The sequence below is a fragment of the Scyliorhinus torazame genome, chromosome 7 (genome assembly GCF_047496885.1).
Source record: "Scyliorhinus torazame isolate Kashiwa2021f chromosome 7, sScyTor2.1, whole genome shotgun sequence".
NCBI lineage: Eukaryota > Metazoa > Chordata > Chondrichthyes > Carcharhiniformes > Scyliorhinidae > Scyliorhinus > Scyliorhinus torazame.
In genome coordinates this window covers 62784591-62809764 of record NC_092713.1, presented here as the reverse complement: position 1 = coordinate 62809764, position 25174 = coordinate 62784591, and the positions used below count along the sequence as shown (strand labels likewise).

At 50.5% G+C, this 25174-nt stretch overlaps 1 protein-coding gene across 3 annotated transcripts in view; it reads left to right on the top strand.

Annotated features, from left to right (window-relative positions):
• The first annotated feature begins 9337 nt into the window (after nt 1-9337).
• The window catches only part of LOC140426262 (zinc finger MYM-type protein 1-like), a 99822-nt gene continuing 83985 nt past the window's right edge, over nt 9338-25174 (top strand). For all 3 annotated transcript variants that reach the window (XM_072510802.1, XM_072510801.1, XM_072510799.1), the window contains exons 1-2: nt 9338-9460; nt 20753-20949. The gene's annotated coding sequence lies outside the window, so the exon portion shown is untranslated. The remainder of the gene's footprint in view (nt 9461-20752; nt 20950-25174) is intronic.

The following is a 25174-nucleotide window of genomic DNA, read 5'->3' as shown; positions in this document are numbered from 1 at the left end:
GACCTCAACATTTCAAGAGCCTTAATGATTTTGGAGAATGGATGGAACAGTTAATCATTATTAAAAACCATCCAAGCACAACAGTTACAGGCAGAAATAGAGAGCAATATACAAAACTGTAGGTGAGTGATACAGTGAGTGATAATGAAGTTTATACCAGTAAAAGGTAACTTTAGGATGGGCATTAAAAAGTTTCATCTTGGGCAGCTGTGCAAAATGGGCCCTAGTGAAATAGAATCATAGAATGGTCACCAGTGGACATGATTTATTTAGATTTGCAGAAGGCCTTTGACAAGGTGCTGCATCAGAGACTGTTAAATAAGTTTAGAGCCGATGGTGTTCAGGGTAAGATCCTAGCATGGATAGAGGATTGGCTGACTGGCAGAGAATTGGGATAAAGGGGTCTTTTTCAGGATGGCAGCCGGTGACTAGTGGTGTGCCTCAGGGGTCTGTGCTGGGACCACAACCTTTCACAATATACATTAATGATCTAGAAGAAGGAACTGAAGGCACTGTTGCTATGTTTGCAGATGATACAATGATCTGTAGAGGGACAGGTAGTATTGAGGAAGCAAGGGGGCTGCAGAAGGATACGGACAGGCTATGAGAGTGGGCAATGAAGTGGCAAATGAAATACAATATGGAAATTGTGAGGTTATGCACTTTGGAAGGAGACATTTAGGCATAGACTATTTTCTAAATGGGAAGATGCTTAGGAAATCAGAAGTAGAGAGGGACTTGGGAGTCCTTGTTCACAATTCTCTTAAGGTTAACGTTCAGATTCAGTCGGCAGTGAAGAAAGCAAATGCAATGTTCGCATTCATGTCAAGAGGGCTAGAAGACAAGACCAGGGATGTACTTCTGAGGTTGTATAAGGCTCTGGTCAGACCACATTTGGAGTATTTGAGCATTTTTGGGCCCTGTATCTAAGGAAGGATCTGCTGGCCTGGGAAACGGTCCAGAGGAGGTTCACAAGAATGATCCCTGGAATGAAGAACTTGTCGTATGAGGAACGGTTGAGGACTCTGGCTCTGTACTCGTTGGAGTTTAGAAGGATGAGGGGGGATCTTATTGAAACTTACAGGATATTGCGAGGCCTGGATAGAGCGGACGTGGAGAGGATGTTTCCACTTGTAGGAAAAACTAGAACCAGAGGACACCATCTCAGACTAAAGGGACGATCCTTTAAAACAGAGATGAGGAAGAATTTCTTCAGCCAGAGGGTGGTGAATCTGTGGAACTTTGCCGCAGAAGGCTGTGCAGGCCAATTCATTGAGTGTCTTTAAGACAGAAAGAATGGGGATGAGAAAATATCAGCCATGATTGAATGGCGGAGCAGACTCGATGGGCCGAGTGGCCTAATTCTGCTCCTATGTCTTATGGTCTTATGGTCACAGCACAAAAGGAGGCTATTCAGCCTGTTATGTCCATTCTGACTCTCTGCAAATTTCCCACCTTGTCCCAGTACACACCAACATATGAACTAAGAGCAGGAGTAGGCCACTCAGCCCCTCGAGCCTGTTCTGCCATTCAATATGTAACCTCAACTCAGCATTCCCACCTACCCCGATAACCTTTCATCCACTTCCTTATCAAGAATCTATCTAGCTCTGCCTTAAAAAAATTCAAAGATTTTACCTCCAACACCTTTTGAGGAAGAGAGTTCCAAAGCCTCATGACCCTCTGAGAGAAATCTCCTCATCTCTGCCTTAAATGGGTGACCCCTTATTTTAAAACAGTAACCACTAGTTCTAGATTCACCCATCCTTTCTACATCCACCGTGTCAAGACCACTCAGGATCTTATAGCCGGGATTCTCCCTTCAGGGGACTAAGTCCTTGTGTACCGGCCCCGCTCGTCGTACCAGGACCTCACGGACCAGGCATGCATGAGGAGACTCCAGATGAGCCAGGAAACCGTCGCCCATATCTGCCACCTGATGGCACACCTGGCACCGTGTGGCACTGGGGGAGGACACCCTCGCCCCGTGGCCATCAAGGTTACGGTGGCCCTGAACCTTTATGCCACGGGGTCATTCCAGGTGCCGAGTGGGGACCTGTCCGGCATCTCGTAGGCATCGGTGCACTGGTGCATCCGTGCAGTGACAGACGCCTTATATGCCATTGCGGACCGCTACATCCAGTTCCCTGTGGACCGGGCCAGCCAGGATGCCCGGGCAGCGGGCTTCACTGTGGCAGCCAGGATGCCCATGGTCCAGGGGGTGATCGATGGGATGCATGTCGCCGTGCGGCCACCTGCGGACAACAGGGCCGTGTTCACAAATAGGAAGGGGACATATTCCATGAACATTCAGGTGGTCTGTGACCACCGCATGATGATGCTGCACGTCTGCGCCCGGTACTCGGGCAGTCTACATGACTCATTCGTATTGGCGCAATCTTTCATCCCCACCATGTTCGAGGGACCCCGCCCCCCTGGCTGAGGGGCTGGTTGCTGGGCGACTGAGGTTACCTGTTGCGGTCATGGCTGATGACACCTATACTGAGGCCAGAGACTGACACGGAGAACCACTACAACGATGCCCATGCAGTGACCAGGGGTGTGATAGAGAGGACTAGGGAGGCGTGGGAATCGGCGAGTATGGGCACAGACAGCACACTACGGCACCAGCCTACCACCCTCACCCCACCCACCCACCAGCCTACAACCCTCACCCCACCCACCCACCCACCCACCACCAACCACCCTCACCCCACCCGCATGCACACCACCCCTCCATTGCACATCCACCTGCTGCACAATGGGCCGGGCTCACACGGTCGGCGGTGGAAGCGTGTCTATTGCAGGCCATGGAGGATGATGATAACCCTCTCTGCGATGAGCTCTGGGCTCTACATCATTGAACAATGTCTGACCCATGGCCACAGTACCACCCTCCACCCGGACCGTCCCTGCATGCGGCCGTGACATTGCAGGGCACGGTCCCATCGTCTGCCCGGGGGATGGCGAGGGCGACCCGAGGGGGGGGGGGCACACTCACCTGAGGCCGACGTTCCATCACCCCTCACACACCCACTGCCGCACATCCCCACACGCATCGGACAGAGCACAGAGGCAGCTTCTGTAGGTGTGAAAGTGATTTTAATAACAAATAGTTCATACACGTGCCCTAGCCCCTATAACTAATCTGTGCCCTGCACCCGTCCCAACCTACTCAGTTCTAATTTTGTGGCCTTACGGGCCCTATGACTACATAGAGGTGGTTCCCCAGATGGTACAGCAGAACTGGAGGTGGACTCCTGTGATTCCTGCCGTGACTAGGGACCCCTTTGGCGGCCGTTTCCTGGAGCAGCCCGGCCGAGATGGGCCAGGCTGTGGCTCGGGCGACTGGGATGGCGAGCTGCCAGCCTGTCCTGCACGTTGCCCACCAGATGCACCTGGGACGGAAGGGGGGGAGTCGAGGTGTCGCGGTGTTCTGGGACCTCCCCTACAGGGGGACCCGGAATGGGCCCCAGCACCTCCTCCTCTCTTGGGGTGCCCGATGGCTCCCAGGCCTCTACATGCGTCGGGGATGTGAAAGAACCGAGCATCCGATGCTCCCCCGACACCTGGCGCTGCCAGTCCTGGAGGCTGGGCAGCACCTGGGAATGGCACCAATGCCCTCAGCGATGGCCTGCTGAGAATGGGCCACGGCTTGCAGAGACGGGGCATTGCCTGCTGGGACTGCGCCATGGCCTGCTGAGACTGGGCCACGGCATTGAGCGCCTCTGCAATCTGCTGCTGGCTCTGGCTCATGGCTTCCTGTGAGAGGGCAGCCATGTCATGGGCCACGGACGCCGCCCGCACAGAACGCCCCAGGCCTTGCATACTGCGACCCATGTCTGACACCGTCGCAGCCATTGCCTCCACCGCCGACGCCACCCATGTGGTTTCAGCCTGGGTGGCATGCATGACCGGCACCACTACCTGCTCCTGAACGTGGGTGGACTCCTCCACCTTCATCTGCAGCTGCCGCAAGACGGCCGTCACCCCCTTCGATCGTCCATTGGTCCGTGACTGCATCGGGTCTAAGGGTGGGTGTGGTACCTCCAGGAACCCGGGACCCACGTGGCAGCAGATGGTTGCTTGTGCCGGGCTGCCCTCCGACCGCTCGGCCCCTCGGCTGCTCTTGCCTCCACCTGCTGTACCGGGACGGCTGTGTTGTGCGCACCAGTTAGTGTCCCAGATGCCTCATCGCTAAAGTGCCCAACCGAGGTGAGTGTCTCTGCGATGGTGGAGGGTGTAGCAGATAGCAGTGGCGTAGTGTCGTGCTCCTCATCCGACCCTAAGTCCAGGGACCCCTGGAGTGGTGATTCTTGTCCATCCGTCCCCTGTGTGTGGGTGTCGTGTGTGTCAGTGTCCTGTTCATCAGTGTCGTGTGCGTCAGTGTCCTGTGCATCAGTGTCCTGGGCGTCAGTGTCCTGTGCGTCAGTGTCCTGTGCGTCAGTGTCCTGTGCGTCGGTGTCAGGGCGTCAGTGTCCTGTGCGTCAGTGTCCTGTGCGTCAGTGTCCTGTGCGTCAGTGTCCTGTGCGTCGGTGTCCTGGGCGTCAGTGTCCTGGGCGTCAGTGTCCTGGGTGTCAGTGTCCTGGGCATCAGTGTCCTGTGCGTCGGTGTCCTGGGCGTCAGTGTCCTGGGCGTCAGTGTCCTGGGCGTCAGTGTCCTGGGCGTCGGTATCCTGGGCGTCGGTGTCCTGGGCGTCAGTGTCCTGGGCGTCAGTGTCCTGTGCGTTGGTGTCCTGGGCGTCAGTGTCCTGTGCGTCAGTGTCCTGTGCGTCGGTGTCCTGGGCGTCAGTGACCTGGGTGGGTGTGTCCTGGGTAGGTGTGTCCTGGGTAGGTGTGTCCTGGGTAGGTGTGTCTTGGGTAGGCTGCGACAGGGGCCTGTTCCTGTGGCTGCTCCCCTCATCGCTGGGTCTGGCCCACCGGCGTCGCCGCACTCACACTAGATGGGGGCGTCATCTCCCTGGTGCTCCGGGTCTGACCCTGGCTCGTGGCCACCCTGGATCGTTCTGGGGGCGTTGTATGCCTGATGGGCCGGGTCTGTCCCTGGCTCATGGCCGCCCTGGATCGTCCTGGCGGCGTCATGTGCTTGATGGGCCGGGTCTGTCCCTGGCTCGTGGCTGCCCAAGATCGTCCTGGGGGCGGTCGCCATCCGCGGGACGGGTGGGTTGACGTTTTGTCCTGCAATACACAATACAGCATGCATGGTTGGACACGCAGACGGGGATAGGGGGCAGGGGGGATATGGGGGAAGGGGATATAGGGGGTATATGGGAAGGGGGATTTGGGGGATAAGGGAGATATGGGGGAAGGGGGATATGGGGGATATGGGGGAAGGGGGATATGAGGGAAGGGTGATATGGGGGATATGGGGATATGGGGGAAGGGGGATATGGGGGATATTGGGGAAGGGTGATATTGGGGAAGGGTGATATGGGGGAATATTGGGGAAGGAGATATGGGGGATATGGGGGAAGTGGGGATTTGGGGGAAGGGGATAAGGGGGATATGGGGAAAGGGGATAAGGGGGATATGGGGAAGGGGACAGAGGGGATTATGGGGAAGGTGATATGGGGGAAGGGGGATATGGGGGAAGGGGGAATATGGGGAAGGGGATATGGGGAAGGGGATATGGGGAAGGGGGATATGGGGAAGGGGGATATGGGGGATATGGGGGGAAGGGGGATATGGGGGAAGGGGGATATGGGGGATATGGGGGAAGAGGGATATGGGGGAAGGGGGATATGGGGGAAGGGGGATATGGGGAAGGGGAAAGGGGGGCAGGCAGTGGGGGGTCTCACTTGGTGGTGCGCCCCGACCTTTGCATCCGCAATCTCCCGGTCCTCGGGTCCGCCTGCAAGTTCCAGGGTCCTCTCCTCATGGATGGTGAGTGGTCGCAGTTCGGGTGGACCGCCTCTGGTCCTCTCACGCTCACGGTTGTTGTGTGCGCACTTCTCCTGTGGGGGGCGAGAGGGTTGCAGGGATAAAGGGCAACAGTGTTAGGCAGACATATACATGCGGACCAGCGGTTGTGTGTATGTTGGCAGAGGTTCACAACCCATCCTGCCACTGCAGCCTGCATGGGTGGGTGCAGCCATGTTGGTTGTACCTCGGGCTGTGCCACCCATCGGAGGTTTGGGGGGGAGGGGTACTCACCCTGGCTGCCCTGACAAGGTCATTGATCTTCTTGTGACACTGGACGCCTGTCCTTGCTGTCACGGCCACAGCGCTGACGGCCTCTGCCACCTCCCTCCACAGGCGGCGGCTGAGGTGTGGTGTGACCCTGCGGCCGTGTCCGGGGTACAGGGCCTCCCTCCTCTGTTCCACTGCGTCCAGGAGCCTCGATGTCCCGCTCCTGGAACCTCGGCGCTGCGCAGTGGGCGGCCATTTTGAATGGTCTCCGGGGGGGGCAGTCTTCTGTGCTGCGACGCGGGGGGGGGGCTGTCCTTTGTGCTGCGACGCTGCGCGCGTCCGTGATGGGTGACGCCGTCGCGAATGGCGTCCCGCCGGTGCTAGCCCATTCCCGTCCAGAGATTTCGCGATGTTCAGTGGGGTCCGACGACGGAGTCATTTGCGCCATTTTTGCCGCCAGGTTCAGGCCATCGTGCCAATTCACAGAGAATCCCGCCCACTATGTCTCTCTTTTATCCTTCCTGCCCAAAAGGACAATTGCACATTTTCCCACATTCCATTCCATTTGCCCGATCTTTGCCCAGTCAGTAAACCTATTCATAGCCCTTCTTGTTCTTTGTCGCCTCCTTATGTCCTCTTCACAACTTACTCTCCTACCTATCTTTGTGTCATCAGAAAACTTATCCTATTGTTCCTTCATTTACAGAATTGTTAAAATTTGAGGACCCAGCTCTGGGGCGAAATTCTCCGGAAATGGCGCGATGTCCGCCGACTGGCGCCCAAAACGGCGCAAATCAGTCGGGCATCGCGCCGCCCCAATCCGCATCTTTGGGGGTCGAGCCCCAACCTTAAGGGGCTAGGTCGGCGCCGGACGAATTTCCGCCCCGCCAGCTGGCGGAAAAGGCCTTTGGTGCCCCGCCAGCTGGCGCGGAAATGACATCTCCGGGCGGCGCATGCGCGGGAGCGTCAGCGGCCGTTGACGGCATTCCTGCACATGCGCAGTGGAGGGAGTCTATTCTGCCTCCGCCATGGTGGAGATCGTGGCGGAGGCGGAAGGGAAAGAGTGCCCCCACGGTACAGGCCCGCCCGCGGATCGGTGGGCCCCGATCGCGGGCCAGGCCGCCGTGGGGGCACCCCCCGGGGCCAGATCGCCCCGCGCCCCCCCCCAGGACCCCGGAGCCCGCCCGCGCCGCCTTGTCCCGCCGGTAAGGTAGGTGGTTTAATCTACGCTGGCGGGACAGGCATTTTAGCGGCGGGACTTCGGCCCATCCGGGCCGGAGAATCGAGTGGGGGGGCCCGCCAACCGGCGCGCCGCGATTCCCGCCCCCGCTGAATATCCGGTGCCGGAGACTTCGGCAACCGGCGGGGGCGGGATTCACACCAGCCCCCGGCGATTCTCCGACCCGGCGGGGGGTCGGAGAATCTCGCCCCTGATCTCTGGCACACCACTTGTTACATCTTGCCAATCAGTAAATGACAAATGTATGCCTATTCTCCCTGTTAGCTAGCCCTGCAACTTTTTCCTTTTCAGATAATGATTCAATTCTCTTTGAATGCCACAATTGAATCTGCCTCCACTAAACTCTCAAGCAGTGCATTCCAGATCCTCACCACCCACTGCATAAAAAAAGGTTTCTCTCATGTCATTGCTTCTTTTGCCAATTACTTTAAACCTGTGCTCTCTGGTTCTCAATCCTTCCCCCAATGGGAACAGTTTCTCTCTATAGCTACTCATGTCAGTCGCCTCATGGTTTTCAATTTCTCTATCCAATCTTCTCTCTACCTTCTCTTCTCCAAGGGGAACAGTCCCAGTTTCTCCAATCTATCTATACGACTGAAACTCCTCACCCCTGGAATTATTGGCAGCTTGTTTACACTCCGCTTGGTTTACATGTCAACCATTCTTTGGTGTGGGAAGTGTATTGTCATGGTCAACTGGCTTGGTAAGAAGTTTAATTGACTCTTGATTATCTGTTAAATATAATGGGTGGGCTGCTCAATTTTGGCACCCCCCTGTCCATCTTGACATTTGAGCAGAGATTAAACAGTTTGGCCTCGCACGTGCTGGAGTTTAGAAGGATGAGAGAGGATCTCATTGAGGTATATAAAATACTAAAAGGGATTAATAATGTAAATGTAGACCAAATGATCCCCTTTGTAGGGCCACGTAGAACGAAAGGTCACAGGTAGAGATTGAGAGGTGGTTGTTTTAGAACTGAGATGAGGAGGAACTACTTCTCAGAGGGTGGTGAATTTGTGGAACTCACTGCCTCATAGTGCGGTGGAATCTGAGTCATTAAATAGTTTCAAGAAGGAGTTGGATATATTTCTGATTTTAAAAACGGGTTAAAGTGGTATGGGGAACAGATAGGGAAGTGGATTTGAGACCAGGAAGATTGATCTGATTGAATGGTGGAACAGGCTCAAAAGGCTGAATTGCCTACTTCTGCTCCTAATTCCTCCGTACCCCTTCCTTATTTTAGGGGGATGAGCTTGGGGGTGGGTGGGGAGGTCGTGGGGTGGACACCTGCCCTATTTTATGTGTACCGTTCCCCGTTGGAAACATGCGCAGTGGGGTCAAGTAAAATGCAGTCCAATATCTTTTTCTTCACTCATTACCCTTACCCTTTTCTTATTTTACTTTCATTACCACTGTCTGTACTAACAGTTACCAAAAAGTTAATTTTGTCAGTTAATAGAGTCTTCGTGCTCAGACTATAACTCAGAACCAGGAATCAAGATGCAGAGTTTAGACACTTATGTAACATGTGACTTCAGTGTTTGTTAACACATATTTTCTTGTTTGCTATTACCATTTTTGGCACTGAAACCAACCCCTGAAACTTGTAATCAAAGTGCAATCTTTCTCCATTATAAAGCTTTGCTCTTCCAGTTTAGTTTACAGCATTCCTGAAAAAGTTGGCAATTGCAAAATGATTTGTGACATGTCAGAAAGGCCTGATTTATGTAAAGGATGACATTACTTTGTCCAGGCTGCTTCTTTAGGTATAGTTTGCCTAAACTGGGAAAATAATCATCACAGATGCGTTCTGAAGCAAAGATAACTGATTGGCATTAACAACTGACTATTAATGATTGTCACGTTTATATATTGACTCTTGGCGACCTTCAGGCTGCCAGATTTCTCAGCTGAAATTATTCCAATATCTTCAAATCTGACTCATACATTATTGCTTCAGTTGGAGATTTTTCAAATCCCAGTCCCGGTAGCCCTCACTTAGCTTTCTTTCAGGGATGCGCTTGCCGGTACAGCTGGATCATGAATGAGGAGAGAAAGGATTATTTCCCATATTGCTTAAGAGTCACTGGTGGTAAGTCGGCGAGGGATTGTTTTTTTATAGTGTGGTTATTATTGTGGTCATGGCAATATTTATAGCTGCTGTACACCAGGATACTAAGTGAGGTACAGGCATGCGGTTGGGGGATAGAAACAAAAAAAGCTGATTTTGAAGCTGAATTCGAAAATAATTACTGGCCCAGAATTTCCTTCTAATTTTTAATGCAACAATAATATGTGGGTTGTGATGCAATATTCTTTCCCAGGCAAATTTGGGAATAAGAGACTTATGCATTGGCTTTACCTGAATTTCCTTAACTTTATCCGCTGGTCCTGAGTTTTGGCCACCAAACACTTATTTAACTCATTATCTTCATTCCACGCAAAACACCAGAGATTGAAGTTTGAATACAGTTTGGATGACCATGCTTTGTTCGTGGTTAAGCAATCCAGAAGTTTTTATGTGACTGTCTCCAGTATCAGAACCACCTCCATATTGTTGAGTATCTGCCGATTGACTGGTATTATGGTGCCCTGATGGCAGCTATGTCAGGACTGTACCTGTTAGTTCCCTCCAGCACTGACCCTGCCAGAGTTTGCAGAGTTAACAGCAGGGTACCTAGCTTTCTTAGAACTGGAAGACACCTGCCTGTAGGATCCCCACTGGTGGCAGGGTTACTCATCAAAACCCTAGTGAGTGCTTCAGCCCAATGTGTACAGGGGCAAATTCCATTGCCTAGACCCGTTGATGAGGAGCCCAACTGCAATTGTCTGGTAGATCTCACTTTAGTAGTTGTAAGGGCCTATAGTTCTAGACAAGGTCCTTTACTGAGCAGGGACATGGGAACATAAGGCATTCAGAGTCCCTGTCCCTTGGAACTACCACTTGGTAGTATTGGCCTTGTAATTATATTTGCAGGTTCAGTTCCCGTGTGCCCCAAGGACTATGACGCCAGATTTAATATATATCCAACATTTCAGTGGCACAAGGTTAAGTTGAGTTTGTAACATCCACATTTGTTTCTATTTATCCAACATGTTCGTGCAACTGCTGAAACATCTGTGAAGGCAACAGTATAAATAGTAGCTGTATTCGCACCTCTCCTACACTGATTGAAATTGTCCCACAGAACAAAAAACTTTCTAAAAATGATCAAACAATACTGATTTTAAATGTAGGTTACCATTCACTGGTTTATGTTGAAAAAAATGATGATTTTGCAGCCAATATGACTTCACCAAATGGAAGGTGTAAATTATTGGCAATTTAGCATGGCCAATCCACCTAACCTGAGACAATCATTCATTGGGCGGGATTCTCTGAGCCCTGCGCTGGGCCTGAAAATTGGCACGCCGCTCCAGCACCGTGCTGGCCCCCTATGGGGGCCAGAATCAGTAGTGCCCATGCACGTTTCGCGCCATCGTGAAACGCGACTGCGTTCACGATGGCACAGACAATCTGTCTCCATTTCGGAGAATCCCGCCCATGGTATCCCTTAAATGATACATCGCTTTCAGCTTCTCAGGGATCAATCCCCATTTAAACATTTTAAGGGGCGGCACGAAGGCACAGTGGTTAGCAATGCTGCCTCCCAATGCCAGGGTCCCAGGTTGAATTCCAGCCTTGGGCCACTGTCAGTGTGGAGTTTGTACATTCTCCCATGTCTGTGTGGGTTTCCTCCTGGTGCTCTGGTTTCCTCCCATAGTCCAAAGATGTGCAGGTTGGGTGGATTCGCCACGCTAAATTGCCCCTTAGTGTCCAAAAGGTTAGGTGGGTTATGGGGATAAGGTGGGGATAGGCAGCATGTGTGACATTATGATAAATGTACAGAACTGTAAGGGTGATGTTATGTCCCAATCAACCACTAGAGGGAGCTAGATGCAGAACTATATAAAGAATCGATGCTAAGCCTTCTGGGAGAGAGTGTAGAGAAGGCTAGAAGACAGACTGTAGGAAAGATAGTGTGAGTGAGAGCAGATCATAGTTATTGTATTAGTGTAGAGATAAGTAGTAGATGAGTGTAGATTGTATGTTTATTATCAATTGTTTATTATATAGGAGTAAGTGTTGAATCCAATTAAGTAGTGTAAATACATCTTTAGCTTTGTTTAATACAAAAGCTAGTTGTGGTCTTTGTGAACACTATGCCAGCCATCCTTGGATCAGAACCACAAAGAACACCACAGGGTGCTGTTTCAGATGGTTGGTGCAGACTGAATGGATTACATGGCCTCTTTCTGCATTGGAGTGATTCCATGATTCTATTCTATTCCAACCACATGGAAGTGAAAGGTTAGCACTGTCTCATCACGGAGTTTGCTTTCCAATAAATATGGTTTTGCGTCGCAACATTTTTAACATTTTATAGGTCAAGAAAAGTGATTGCCTTTTTATTTAAAAAGAAAAACCTTATTATCTCTTTCCTTTTCCTTCTTCACAAACCTTGCTGTCATGCATTTTCCCTGATCGTAAGAACTGTCCACAAAAATCTTCTAAACTCTCGATAGGCAGTTTTGTGAACAATTATTATGTGTGTGTTGCCGCATAAAATATGTTTTCTAATGTAGAAAGTGAAGTTCACAGAATCACAGGATAGTTATAGCACAGGCATAAGGCCATTTGTCCTGTTGTGTCTTTGCCCGCTCTCTGTAAGAGCCAATCCCGCATGTCCTCCCCTTTGCCCTACATATTCTTGCTTTCAGATAACAATCCAATTTTCTCTTGAATGCCTTGATTGCACCTACCTCCACCACACTCTCAGGCAAAGCATTCCAGATTCTAACCATTCGCTGTGTAAAAAAGATTTCCCTCATGCCCCCAATCTTCTTTTGCCAATCTGTGCCCTCTTGTCCTCAATTGTACCACCATTGGGAACAGATTTCCCTAACTGCTCTACCCAGATTTTTATAAATCTCTGCTCATTCACTGAACAAAGAAGGAATCTGGAACCAATCTTTCCTTAACATAGATTTATCCACATATTGAAAAGAACACAGGCACATACACCCTTTTCTTCCTTTTATAGGTGGAAACTGGTTCTTATATGTACTTAAGAATGATGCCCTGACCTTTCCCCAAGCAGTAACAGCTGCTCTCACTTACAACTAGAGCATGCACTTCAGTGTGACAGGATTGCAACATTAACACAGGCCTTATATGATTTTGAATACTTCTCTCCAATCTCCTCTCAATCTGCCTCTTCTCCTCAGAAAACATTCCTAACTTCTCCAACGAGTCATCTGGACTTAAAATGTTAGCTCTTTTCTCTCCCTACAGATGCTGCCAGACATGCTGAGATTTTCCAGCAATTTCTCTTTGGTTCCAACTTCGCCAATCCATCTACACAACTGAAGTTCCTCATCCCTGGGTCCATTCTCATGAATCGTTTCTGTACTCTCTCTAATACCTTCATATCTTTCCGAAAGTGTGGATGCAATAATCCAGTTGAGGCTGAACCAGTGGTGCATGCAACTTTAACACAATTTCCTTGATTTTTTACTATATGCCCCTAATAATAAAACCTAGGAAGCTGTATGCTGTGTTAATCACTCTCTCAATCGGCCTGGCCACCTTCAATAACTTATGCACAAACACAGCCAGTTCTTCCTGCTCCTGTATCCTCTTTAGAATTGTACATTTTATTTGATATTGTCTCTCCACGTTCCTCCTACGAAATCAATCACTTTACACTTCTTTGTGTTGAATTGCATCTCCTACGTGCCTACCCAGTCCACCATTAGTCTGTGTCCTTTTGTAATTCTACAATTTCTCCTCACAGATCACAATACTGTTGAAAGTGTGCCATATACACCAATGTGCAGGCCATTAATATGTATCACAAGAGAAAGGGTTCCAATATTGACATCTGAGCAACTCCACTAAAAATCTTCCTCCAGTCTGAGAAACATCCATAAACCTTTAGTCCCTCTTTCCTGTCCCCCGGGCAATCTCATTCCTTTTATTCCATGAGCTATAATTTTGCCTAAAAATCTGTTGTGTAGCAAGCACTTTATCATATGCCTTCTGGAAGTTCATTACATTGCAATTTTTAAAAATCCATTCATGTGATGTGGGCGTCACTGGCCATTTATTGCCCATCCCTAATTGCCCTTGTGAAGGTGTAGTGAGTTGCCTTCTTGAACCTCTGCAATCCATGCGGTGTAGCTACACCCACAGTGCTGTTAGAGAGGGAGTTCCATGATTTTGACCCAGCGACAGCGATATATTTCCAAGTTACATTGGTGTGTGGCTTGGATAGAAACTCCAGGTGGTGGGGTTCCCATGTGCCTGCTATTCTTGTCCTTCTAGATGGTAGTGGTTGTGGGTTTAGAATGTGCTGCCTAAGGAACCTTGGTGAATTACTGCAGTGCATCTTGTAGATGATACACACAGCTGCCACTGTTCGCCAGTGGTGGAGGGATTGAATGTTTGGGGAAGAGGTGTCAATCAAGTGGCTGATTTGTCCTGGATGTTGATAATAATAATCGCTTATTGCCACAAGTAGGCTTCAATGAAGTTAATGTGAAATGCCCGGATCGCCACATTCCGACACCTGTTCGGGGAGGCCAGTACAGGAATTGTTCTGCACTCCAAGCCAGCTGTTTAGCCCACTGTGCTAAACCAACCCCTTTAATTGTGGGGATTCAGCGATGGTAATGCCATTGAATATCAAGAGGCGATGGTTAGATTATCTGTTGTTGGAGATGGTCATTGCCTGGCATTTGTGTGATGCAAATGTTACTTACCACTTGTCAGCCCTAGCCTGGATATTGTCCAGGTCTTGCTGCATTTGGACATGGGTTGCTTCATTATCTGAGGAGTCAAAAATGGTGCTGAACATGGTGCAAACATCAGCGAACATCCTCACTTCTGACTTTATGATGGAAAGAATGTCATTTATGAAGCAGCTGAAGATGGTTGGTCCCAGGTCCCTGTGGAACTCCTGCAGTGATGTGCTGGAACTGAGATGATTGACTTTCAACAACCACAACCATCTTCCTTTATGCCAGGTATGACTCCAACCAGCAGAGAGTTCCCCCTGGATTCCCATTGGTTCCAGTTTGCGAGGGTTCCTTGAAGCCATACTCGGTCAATTGCAGTTTTGGTGTCCAGGACAGCCACTCTCACTTCACCTCTGGAGTTCAACTCTTTTGTCTCTTGTCTGATGGCTTTAATGAGGTCAGGAGCTGAGTTCCCCTGGCGGAACTGAAACTGAGCATCAGGGAGAAGGTTATTCCTGAGTAAGTGCCATGTGATAGCGCTGTTGCTGACCCCCTCCTGTTTCTTGGTTACAACACATACCTGGGCAATTTTCCATATTACCTGGTAGATGCCAATGTTGTCGCTATACTGGAACAGCTTGGCTAGGGACATGGCAAGTTCTGAGCACAAGTCTAATGCCAGAATATTGTCAGGGCCCATTTCCTTTTCAATATCCGTTGCCTTCAGCCATTTTTTGATATCACAAGGAATGAAATGAATTGGCTGAAGATTGATAGATTTGATGCTGTGGATTCTGAAGTAGGCCAGGAAGGGGATCATTCACCTGGCACTTCTGGCTGAAGATTGTTGTAAACGCTTCAGCCTTATCTTTTGCACTGATGTACTGGGCTCCCAATTATTGAGGATGGAGCTTAAATCTAATCTGTTGGTTGTGGAATCGCTTAGCTCTGTCTACCACTTGCTGCTTATGCTGTATGGCACACAAGTGGTTCTGTGTTGTAGCTTCAACAGGTTGACAACTCATTTTTAGGTATGCCTGGTGCTGCTCCTGGCATGTTCTTCTACACTCTTCATTGATTCCCTGCTTTGGAGGCCTGAATAGAGTGCACGTGGAGGGGATGTTTCCACTTATAAGAAAAACTAGAACCAGAGGACACAATCTCAGACCAAAGGGACGATCCTTTAAAATAGAGATGAAGAGGAATTTCTTCAGCCAGAGGGTGGTGAATCTGTGGAACTCTTTGCCGCAGAAGCCTGTGGCGGCCAAATCTAAGACAGAGATAGATAAGTTCTTGATTAATAAGGGGATCAGGGATTATGGGGAAAAGGCAGGAGAATGGGGATGAGAAAAACATCAGCCATGATTGAATGGCGGAGTAGACTCGATGGGCCGAGTGGCTTGATTCTGCTCCTATGTCTTGTGGTTTTATGGTAGAGTGGGGGCTATGAGGTTACATATTGTGATACAATTCTGCAGTTGCTGATGGCTCACAGCCCCTCATGGATGCCCAGTTCTCAATTGCTAGATCTGTTCGAAGTCTATCCCATTTAGCACAGTAATAGTGCCACATTATACAATGGGGGGTATGTTCCATGTGAAGTGACTATTAACTTTGTCCCAAATAATCAATTCCAGAAGCTTCTCCATCACCAAAATTAAACTGACTGTCTGTAGTTTATGGTCTTGTCTTTACACACTTTTTTGAACAAGGGTGTAACATTTGCAATTCTTCACTCCCTTGGCACTACCAATGAGCTGCTGCCTCTGCAATTTCCACTCCCACTTCCCTCAGTAACCTTGGATGAATCTCAGCTGGTCACAGTGCCTCATTAACTTGAAGTACTGACAGCCTATACAATACCTCCTCCTTATTACTTTTAAACCCTTTCAAGTGTCTGAATTATATTCTCTTTCACCATGACCTTGACAGTATCTCGTTCCTTGGCACAAGTAGATGTAAGTACTGCTGCAACCATGCCTCCTGCCTCCATATATTAATCTCCTTTTTTGGTCCCGAATTGGCCCCACTCCTTCTGGACTGAGCAATGGAATTGCATCTTTTTGGTCCCTAGCTCTAGCCAAATAGATTATGTTCTTGTGTCTTCTGGGACATTTTCCCACACCAGCACTGCAATGTTTGCCTCAATCAGTATTGCTACCTTTCCCCGATTCCTTCTTTTCTTATCTTTCCCGAACACCTTGGGCCGGGATTCTCCCTTCCCCACGACTAAGATCAGGGTCGTCATTCTCCGACCCCCCGCCGGGTCGGAGAATGGCCGTAGGCCGCCGTGAATGCCGCCCCCGCCCCCGCCGAAGTCTCCGGTACCGGAGATTGGGCGGGGGCGGGAATTGGGCCGCGCCAGTTGGCGGGACCCCCCGCTGGATTCTCCGGCCCGGATGGGCCGAAGTCCCGCCCAGAAATTGCCTGTCCCGCCGGCGTAAATCAAACCTGGTATTTACCGGCGGGACCAGGCGGCGTGGGTGGGCTCCGGGGTCCTGGGGGGGGCGCGGGGCGATCTGACCCCGGGGGGTGCCCCCACGGTGGCCTGGCCCGCGATCGGGGCCCACCGATCCGCGGGCGGGCCTGTGCCGTGGGGGCACTCTTTCCCTTCCGCCTCCGCTACGGCCTCCACCATGGCGGAGGCGGAAGAGACTCTCCCCACTGCGCATGCGCGGGAAACTGACAGCGACCGCTGACGCTCCCGCGCATGCGCCGGGAAACTGTCAGCGGCCGCTGACGCTCCCGCGCATGTGCCGCATTTCCGCGCCAGCTAGCGGGGCAACAAACGCCATTTCCGCCAGCTGGCGGGGCGGAAATCCCTCCGGCGTCGGCCTAGCCCCTCAATGTTGGGGCTAGGCCGCCAAAGATGCGGAGCATTCCGCACCTTTGGGCCGGCGCGATGCCCGTCTGATTGGCGCCGTGTTTTGCGCCAGTCGGCGGACAGCGCGCCGTTGGGGGAGAATTTCGCCCCAGGAATCCCGTTCAGTCGGAGACGCTTGAAAAATGGTGCTCCGATCTCACAGGTGTGGGACCCAATCTCCCCAGAAAATGTTTTTCCAAGTGCCATGGAATGGCACCTAGCGCCAGAGGGGACCAGTCCCGATTCACTGCTGATGGAGGCATGGAGAATCCAGCAATATTTAACACCAGGCCTGACCTTCTTTGAGTCAGGTCTCTGTTATAGCCACACTACATATCCACTTGGTAATTTGTACCAGTAACTCAGAAATCTTATTTATCACACTCCACATTAAGTTGCAATTGCAGAAATAGTGGATGAATGATGGCACATTAACTATTGACCTTTTGTAGTTGTGGGTTAAAGAAATAGGAATTCTGTATTGTAAGACATTACTTGTTATGTCTTGGAATGCTGTTTACAGCAGTTGAGGGAAATTGCAATAGTTATTCTAATAAAAATTGGTTAATCGTTTCCTTCAGTTGTGGAATATATTCCACTTAATTGTAGCCTGTTTTGACAGCCCAGAAAATAATTAAACAACTCACTGGAGAGCTTTCCAAGTATAATTATTTATACAGCCCCTCTGTGCTAACCTATTGCAGTTGAAGGCACTGTTAAATGCTGGAGAGGAAGCCTGGAAATTTCAGAGTGTTGCATAGGTGCAGTGGCCATCCCTTTAAGGGCAACCCGGAACCAGAATCGGGAATGGAGATACAATGCAAAGGATCTTGATTGCCTCTTTTCGTCCTTGGAAAATGGACTTCTACATTTGGTCCATGAAATCGAGCTGATTTGGGAGATACAGACAGGTAATTGCAGGAGCGATGAGTGTAGATCAAGGATGCAGCAATACCTTCAAGGACAGGGTAAAGAGGAAAGGGAGAGTGCAGTGCCATCATTTCTAGAGGCAGAAGAGAGGTCAAAGGTGGACTCTTGAGCGAGAGAGAGGGGGAGAGAGACAGAAAGATTGATTACATCAATTTTGAAAGGGTGGAGAGGGAAGCTTTTACAATGTCACCAGAGTGGGAGCCAGTGAGCGGTTAGGAGCTGGTGGGAACGAAGGATCTCGATGATGGGTCTCATGGATGAAATGAACTTGAAGGAGGCATTTGGTAAATGAGGGAGCAACAAGACAGCAATGGGTGGCGGGATTCGGTGATCCTGAGGCTAAGTGTTGAAGCCGTCGCCCCCAGCCAGAGAAGCCGGCCCGCCAATCGGTGGGCCACAATCGCGGGCCAGGCCACATCGGAGGCCCCCCCCACCGGGGTCGTACCCACTCCCCTCCCTCCCCCCCACAGGCCGCCCCCCCCGACCCTTCCACATGGAGTTCCCGCCGGCTGAGAGCAGGTGTGGACGACGTTGGCGTTTGTTGGCATTTTTATGACGGCCGCTCGGCCCATCCTGGGCCGAGAATCGGTGGGCCGGCCGCGTAGAGCGGACCCCGACTGGCGCCGCGCTCTGCGGAGAATCGCAGGCCGGCATCGGGGCGGCGTGGTGCGATTCGCGCCGGTCGCGGGAATTCTCTGGCCCGGTCCCGGACTGAGAGAATCCCTCCCGGGATTTCAGGGCCAGGGCTAGGGAAATGAGTTTTTAGCAACTACTGATGTTTTGTGCTTTGTATTGCAATTTAGTTGTAATAATTTCTTTCAACTAAAAACTAACAACACGTTCACCATTCTAAAATGGATATGGTTGTGTAATGGTATTCTGCATTACATCCCATCAAAAAATTAATACAGGTAATTTCTGGGCTGTGGAAGTTTGACTATTGTAGAAAATATAAAACTTCAGATAACTAGAAAGAAGAATTGTTGCGTGCAAATGAATAAATTTGCGAGTTTGGCTTAAATTGTGGTAAATTTAGATTATCTGCACAATAACCAAACATGGTGGCAGTCGATGGTACAGTGGCACAGTGGTTAGCACTGCTGCCTCACAGCTCCAGCAACCTGGTTTAATTCCAGCCTCGGGTGACTGTCTGTGTGGAGTTTGCACTTTCTCCCTGTGTCAGTATGGGTTTCCTCTGGATGCTTCGGTTTCCTCCCACAGTCCAAAGATGTGCAGGTTAGGTGGATTGGCCATGCTAAATTGCCCTTAGTGTCCAAAAGGTTAGGTGGGGTTACTGGGTTACGGGGATAGGGTGGAGGCGTGTGCTTAAGCTTAAGTAGACTGCTCGTTCCAAGGGCCGGTGCAGACTTGATGGGCCGAATGGCTTCCTTCGGCACTGTAGGGATTTTATGATGTGATCGTATTGGAGCTTTTCTTCCATGATGCCACTGGGTTATTGGTACAAAAATAAGTGCCTACGCAAAATTTCAGCAGTTTAATAGTTCAGAGGTGAAGACCTCTTTTTAAACAATTTGTATTCTAGCCAACAAATCAGATTAGTGATGTTTTGATAGGCTACAAACAGAGGGTAAATGGAATATGATTCATCATGACTTAGTCACAACCTGAAATCATGTAGAACAAACAACTCCAAATTACCTATCACAAAAACTGATGCGAAGCAGAAGGTAACTTGGTCTGGACCGGCGAGATTAAACTTACCTTAAAAGATATATTTCCTTTCCACATGATATGTGGACCAGATAACTGGCAAACTCAATGCATCAAATAAGGTCTCATATCTTGAATCAATCACAGGGGAGGGAAGTCACACAAACCACCTTCATAAGTTCATGTGAGTCATCATCTGTATGTATCCTGTTGAACGCATTTCTATTTCACTCCCTATTTTATAAATAAGTCGTGAAACACGGTAGGAATAAGCTTTGTTTATTACTAACTATGCAGGACTTGGAATAAATGAGTGATTCAGCTGATTCACAGGCACCGCGCTTGCCAGCCCCCCGCTAACAAGCTCGAGCAGCACTTAAGCTGCACTTGCTCAGCCAACCCCAGCCAGCTCGCAATAATCGCACCCAGCAGACCAGCCCCAAGATTAGGGGACGCTGACCTGGGGAGGCTGCAAGACCCTGTGGAGGCCAGGAGGGATGTCTGTTCTCCTGACGGTTCAGAAGGGTCAGTCATAGGGCAGCCAGTGCCACCTGGGAGGAGGTGCATGTGGCTGTAAGCGCCGGGATTATGAACAGGAGGACTGGCCTCAAGTGCCGGAAAAAAGTCAATGACCTACATTGGGCAGCAAGAGTAAGTAGATACCAATACCCCACCCCCCACCCCCGAGTCTGGCCCTCTTTCTGCCCCCACAAGGCTATCCACACACTCTCCCTTCAAAGGCAGCACAGTGGCATGGTAGCACAGTGGTTAGTACAGTTGCTTCACAGCTCCAGGGTCCCAGGTTCGATTCCCGGCTTGGGTCACTGTCTGTCGCACGTCTTCCCCGTGTCTGTGTTGGTTTCCGCCGAGTGCTCCGGTTTCCTCCCACAGTCCAAAGATGTGCAGGTTAGGTGAATTGGCCATGCTAAATTGCTCTTTGGTTAGGTGTGTTACGGGGATAGGGGAGGTGTGGACCTTGGGTAGGGTGCTCTTTCCAAGAGCCGGTGCAGACTTGATGGGCTGAGTAGCCTCCTTCTGCACTGTAAATTCTATGATTCTATGATAACCCCCTTCACAACCCTCTTCCCACCACTGTGAACCACGTGTGTGGCTAACGACGCCCTCTCTGTGTCTCCTCAGGAAAAGCTCTCCCACAATCGCCGGGAGAGGGTCCAGACTGGTGATAGTGTGCCTGACATCAGGATCCTCACTACCTTTGAGGACCGTGCCCTGGAGGTGACCGGTGTGGCCGAGGACAGGGCGGTCACCAGCGTGGATGCTGGTGGACGACACAGAGGTGAGGAACCACCGGGCTCCACCTGAAGGACCTGTCAAATGTGAGTTGTTATTGCCTTACTGACTGACCCATCCCTCCCACTGACCACATGTCGATTCTCCTGCAGGTCCTCCAGCTGACGGAGCCAGCCCATCTTGAGTATCTCCCTCTCCAGTCTCCCAGGAGACCACCTCAGAGGAGAGCTCTGAGGATGCCACCGTACTACCCACATGACAGCTGTTAACCCCACCCTCCACCAGCGCAGATACAGGCACTTTAGTGGGAAATGTTAATGGACAGGCTTCTGGGGCACAATCTGGTCAGCACCACGCTGCTGCTGATGTACATCAGGTGGAGGCAGGAACCCCCAGGTTAGACAGCAGTCTGAGGTCTGCTAGATTCCAGGACCCAGCTGGGTCCCATCCTGATGCTGAGGCTCTGGAAGAGGGCATCCCGGTGTGGCCAGGACATTCAGAGAGAGATGTTAGCGTCCCTCCAGCAGATCCTTTGCTGCTTGGAGGAGTCCCAGAGGCTAAAGGCACAGGAGATGTCGCCGGCAATGCGTGGCACCGAGGCCAGCACTGCTAGGGAGGTGACCGCAGTGGAGAGCCTGATGCACAATGTGGCACCATGAGTGAAGATGTCCAAGACGTCGCACAGTTGGTGACGGTCTTGGCTGAGGTTCTAGGAGAATGTCCACCTTGCTGGGGGATGTCACCCAGTATCAGGTTGACCTTGATGTAGTTCTGCGGGACAAGGCTGAGGCACTGCAGGGCAGCACGGTAGCACAGTGGTTAACACAGTTGCTTCACAGCGCCAGGGTCCCAGGTTCGATTCCCGGCTTGGGTCACTGTCTGTGCGGAGTCTGCATGTTCTCCACGTGTCTGCGTGGGTTTTCTCTGGGTGCTAGGTGGGATTACTGGGATAGGGTGGAGATGTGGGATTAGGTAGGGTGCTCTTTCCAAGGGCTGGTAGTGACTCGATGGGCCGAATGGCCTTCTTCTGCACTGTAAATGCTATGATTCTAGGACGCAGTCACTGAAGAGCATCGCCGAGGGCTTCGACACAATGGTGCGGGCCATGGGGAACCGCCAGGACTGGCAGAGCCAGATGATGCAGGGCAGTCGGGGCTCGAACCAGCTGCACTTCCGGGGTGAAGCCCAGGGCCTTGTGGGCACTGAGCGGGAGGAGGAGGTGCTGGTGACAACCTGGACCAGTCCCATGGAGTGGCGACAGTGGCCACCAGCTCCCCAGAGATCCACACCTCTGATGAAGCCATGCATGTGTCGCCGACAAGTGAGCCAGGGCCCTCCGGCCTCAGAGCCCCCAGAGGACACCCGCCAAGGGCATCAAAAGCCACGGGACATGGTAAGCAACTGGCTGCCTCCACCTCAGATGTGAATCCTGGGGACACACCTAGACAAAGTGGTAGAGCTATGAGTGCCAAGCACATTGAGGATCACAGAGGGCATTGGGGGGGGGGGGGGGGGGGGGGGAGGGTCGGTAGGAGTGAGGGGGCTTGTGATGGGGGCAGCATCATCAGGAGGGTGGGGAATTGTAAATCGCAATTGTGCACTTTCTTCAGCAATGCGGGCTGACCTCTGAACCCTTGGCCCATCTCCCCAGGCAGCTCCCCGTCCGCTTGGCACACACCCATCCTCCAGCCGTGGACATGTCCCTGGAACTGTGTCCCATCTCCTGGGTGTTCAGATGTTGGCTGCTGCATGTGTGGTGTTGCCTCCCGCAGTGTTCAGGCACAGTGTCCAGGCGTCAAGGTGTGATTGGGGTGCTAGGAAATGACTCCCACATGCTATTTGGCCTGCTCACCCACTGGGATCCACTTGGGTTGTGTGAAGTGCTCGACTGACAATTCCCTATTAGCAATAACCTTCAGCTGCACGGCCAGAGGCCTCAGCAGTCCGTGGGGATTCTGGGTGGTTGGTGGGGCTGCCGGGCAGAGACAAGGGTTGCTCCAGGAAGGGTACACATGATCCAGGGGTTGGCATGGGGGTGCCGCGCACGGTTGCCCCCCCCCCCCCCAGTGCCTCCTCCCCACCCTCCCATGGTAGCCCACCCCTGTGGAGGGTCCCCCACCCCTAGACAAGGTTCCCCACCGAACACTGATGTGGCAGGTCCAGTGCCCCCGGGCTCTTTGCCTGTAGCAAAGATGGCTACTCACCTCCTCGGCTCCCACAGAAGCCCTACCGCCAGGTTCACAATTTTCAAAAGGAGTGCTAATCGGTATTTATGCATACACTGGGACTGGTTCTGGGGCAGGTGGGACCTGTACAGACAGGCAGATTACAGTTCAGCAGGGGTAGGACCAATATTCTTGCCAGGAGATTCGCTAGTGCTAATTGGGATGGTTTCATCTAGTTTGGCACGCAGATAGAAAAGAGAGAGTGAATTCAACTGGGAGAAAGAAAAATGCTGATACTGGTCAGGAGAAAAGTAGTAAGCAAAATTGGAAGATAGTGGAAGCAAAGGCCAGCAGCATATAAGGTTAAAATACAGAAAAAGGTTAAAAGGACAAAAATAATGGCACTTTACCTGAATACACGCAACATTCACAAGGTAAATAAATTGATGGCAGAAATAGAAGTAAACGGGAATGATCCAGTTGCCATGATGACCAAGGTTGGGAGCTGAATGTTCAAGGGTATTCAACATTTAGAAAAGAATGAGATCAGTATGTTATTGAGAGAGGATCTTAGATCAGGAGATCAAGATGCAGAATCAGTTTGGGTGGAGCGAAGAAACAGCAAGGGACTGCAAACATTAGTGTAATGTACGGCATGGTATAAATAAAAGGTGCAGGTAACATGGATAAAAGAGTAATCAAAGGGGACTTTATTTTCTATACAAGGAAATGGTACAGAAAATAAATAAATACATTGGCTGGGACTTTCCAGCCCTGTCATGCTGTGGGAGATTCGGCTGCTCAGCCAAACGCCCTTTGACCCTTGGTGGGGTTAATGATCAGAAAACAGAGAGTAGGAATAAATGCATCATTAACAGGTCAGCAGACCATGACTAGTGGGGATCGCAAGGATCAGTGCTTGGACCCCAGCTAGTCACAATCTTTATTGATGATTTGGATGTTGGGTCCAAATGTAATATTTCCAAGTTGGCTGAGACACAAAAAACAGGTAGGAATGTAAATTGTGAGGAGGATGCAAAGAAGCTGCAAGGGGATTTAGACAGTCTAAATGAATGGCAGATGGGATATAATATAGAAAATTGTGAAATTATCCACTTGTGTTGGAAAGACAGAAACGCTGTGATTTATTTTTAAATGGTGAGAGATTGGAAGTGTTGCTGTCCAAAGGGACCTGGGTTTCCTTCTTCATGAATCATTGAAAGCTAGTATTCAGGTGCAGCAAACAATTAGGAAGGACATATATATGCCATAGAGGGAGTGCAACGACCGCTAATCAGACTGATTCCTGGGATGGCATGATATTCATAGAAGAGAGATTGAGGAGAATGGGCCTGTATTTGCTAGAACTTAGAAGAATGATAGACAATCTAACTAAAACATATAACAGTCCTACAGGGCTCGCCAAGGTAGATGCAGGAAGGATGTTTCATCTAGTTGGGGGATCTAAATCCAGGGGACACAATTTCAGAATAAGAGATCGGCCATTTAGGACTGAGATGATAATAATAATCTTTATTGTTGTCACCAGTTGGCGCCCCGAACAGGCACCGGAATGTGGCGACTAGGGGCTTTTCACAGTAACTTCATTGAAGCCTACTCGTGACAATAAGCGATTTTCATTCATTTCATTTCATTTTCAAGTAGGCTTACATTAACACTGCAGTGAAGTTACTGTGAAAAGCCCCTAGTCAGCACATTCCAGCGCCTGTTTGGGTACACAGAGGAAGAATTCAGAATGTCCAAATTACCTAATGGCATGTCTTTCGGGACTTGTGGGAGGAAACCGGAGCACCCGGAGGAGACCCACGCAGACACGGGGAGAACATGCAGACTCCGCACAGACATTGACGCAAAGCGGGAATCGAACCTGGGACCCTGGCACTGTGAAGCAACAGTGCTAACCACTGTGTTACCAAGGAGGAATTTCTTCACTCAGAGAGTGGAAAATCTTTGGAATTCTCTACACCAGAGGGCTGTGGAGACTCAGTCACTGAATTTGTTCAAGACTGAGATTGATGGATTTCTAGACATTAAAGACATGAAGGGATATGGGGATGGAGCAGGAAAATGGTGTTGTGATAGAAGATCAGCCATTATCTAATTGAATGGTGGAGCAGGCTTGAGG